The following is a 2,925-nucleotide window of genomic DNA, read 5'->3' as shown; positions in this document are numbered from 1 at the left end:
TTTCAAACGCCCGTTTTTTGTGATTTTTTTAGGGTGGGTCAGGGTTAGGGTTAGGGTAGGGGTCATTGTAAGAGATGTGCAATAAAGCGATGGACAGAATAGTGTGTTAGGGAAATGTACATACACAGACACACCCACACGGATGATTTCACTGATATATATATATATATATATATATATACTAGCAGGGGTGCCCGGCGTTGCTCGGGTGTTTGGAGGTGTATGCTGTGCAAAAAAAAGCAAAAAAACAAAAAAAAAATGGTTAATTTTTAAAAACTTTGACCCCTATTATGACCCCTTAAAATTTATAGTTTCGGGCTCAAATCACTTTATTAAGTTAGATCCAGGTTCAAGGAACCTATATCTAAAATTTCAAGCGTCTAGACCAAAAATTGTCGGAGGAGTTTGGTAGAGTTCTTAAAGGTCAAATCGTTGAAATTTGACCCTTTAACAGCCAAATTTCTGGCTAACACCCATCACATCGATTTTCCGAAATCTCAGTACCCGGTATTTCAAATTTCGAGTCTATAGACTAAAACTTGACAGAGTTATTGCGTAGGGAAATGTACGCAGACAGACAGACACACAGACACACAGACAGACAGACAGACAGACAGACAGACACGTTCACTTAAATATATATATATATATATATATATATATATATATATATATATAAAAAGCTGTGTGTGTGTGTGTGTGTGTTTGGTCACGAATAGGCTCCTATATGGTTGACTATTTTAAAAAACTGATTACATATAATGATAGAAGATGTATGGAGACAAAGGAATGGGTATGTTTGATACTGCAGAACGGTGTTTCATTAAAATTGTGGCGTTCGCGCCTGGTCCACAAAGTATGGAAATAAAAAATAAAAAAATTAAAAAAAACGTTTACAAGTGTTTTTTGATATAGATGTACATAATAATACTTTGATAAGTATGTTTTAACTTAAATAGGGATGGTATAATAAAATTGTGAGGTCTGCGTTCGGTCCTGGCCTCCATAGAATGGAAATAGGCACAAACTTTAATAAAGACTTTTCATATCTATCTGCGTAAGTATACTTTGTAACTATGTTTCCGTTTGAAGAAATATAGTATAATAAAATAATGGGTGCTCGTTCGCGCCTGACCTCCATAGAATGGAAATATGTCACAAAGTTTAACAAGGTTATTTTATATAGATCCACAGAATATTGTGATAAGTGTTTCAGTGTGAACAGGTATGGTATAATAAATTATGGGGTTTATATTTTTTATTTTTACTTTCATCATATTTTGCTTTGTTTTTGATACCCCCAAATTCGAAGCTATCTCTTTACAACCCTTCCTTTTCATAACCTATCATACTTTAATAAATCAGAGCCCATTTTCTGTAGGCTGTTTTGAACCCAGTCAACGACGGGTACTTTTTCTAGTATATATATATATATATATATATATATATATATATATATATATATATATATATATATATATATATATATATATATACACGAGCTAACATATACGAGTAATTTTTGTTTTATTATATATATATATATATATATATATATATATATATATATATAACCGTATCAATCGTTTTATGGCAGACTTGTAAAATATCAATATTTAACTAAATGTAAGTGAAAGAATTGTATCATCAAAGGACTGCTTTAAGGTTAGCTATTTCCCTAAATTTTATTCAAATTCATGCGATATTCATGAAGTTATGGCATTATATATTTATTATCAAGGAATTTATACTGTCCGTCGATTTATTGCGAATCTCTTACAATGCCCATCCCCCCAAAACAGGCATTTGAAGGTTACCAAAAAGCAAAGGATTGTTGCCGGACTCGTAGAAGAATTGTCCATCAAAGATTTAGCCAACCCCAACACCAAATTCACAAAAGATAAGGGTACCATAAGAAACCTTTCAGATCGTGATATTCGGAAAATTCATAGGGTAGTAAACCGAAACTAAACAGCGCGAGTGTTTCAATTTTGTCAAGAGTTGGAATCGCTCCAAGATTTAGGCAAGCCCGAGGCAATGTGTTGAATGAGATGGCAAGGAACACGAAAACTCCCTAGGCCTTCATTAAGCAAACAACATAGGGGAAAACAAATGGCTTGGGCACAGAATTACATGAAAATAGATTTCCAACGTGTCGTATTTACGGATGAGGCCTGTGTTACTCTTGACAGTCCGGAGGGATGGGCCAAAGTTTGGAACCAGAACGAAACTTCAAACTCTTACAGAGTTCTTTCACCAACAAGGAGGTGGAGGCATCATGCTTTGGACGGGGATCATTGGGGATAAGTTGGTTGGAATATTCCGAGTGCTACAGAGTGTAAAAATTACTAGCAATGCGTACACGGCCTTTTTGGATAACCATATGTCGCCATGGCTAGATGACCTACCATTGTCATGTCACTTTCGAATGCTTTTTTTTTGCATTCTACTAGGGCCACTGCAGCATTTTTTTTTTTTTTTAATCCATGGGCTTCGTTAGAGACACCCTCATGACCTGGCCACTATGTTCTCCAGACCTTAACCTAATTGAACATCTCTGATCAATATTGAAAAGAAGGGTTTATGAAGGAGGAGAGAAAGTTACTTCAAAGGATGCCTCGTGGAGGAAAATAGTTGATGTAGCATAAGCCATAACTCCTTTTCAGATCAAACAATAGACTTCCTTGGTGGACAAAAGGTGTTTAAAAAAATGGTGGATATGCCGATAAATCATTTATTTGAGGCTTAGAACCCAGGATGAGCTTTTGTTTGTTTTCTTTAAGAGAAAAATATAACAAAAATAAATTTTTCATGATTAGACCTTGTATTTTTGCTCTAAAACAATATTTTGAAAAACCTACAATAAAACGATGGACAGTGGAAATTCCTTGATAAAAAAATAAAATGTCATAACTACGCGAATGA

Source organism: Euprymna scolopes, chromosome 34 (genome assembly GCF_053919585.1).
Source record: "Euprymna scolopes isolate OS-2025 chromosome 34, ASM5391958v1, whole genome shotgun sequence".
Classification (NCBI taxonomy): Eukaryota; Metazoa; Mollusca; class Cephalopoda; order Sepiida; family Sepiolidae; genus Euprymna; species Euprymna scolopes.
Note: the sequence above shows the minus strand (reverse complement) of the source record.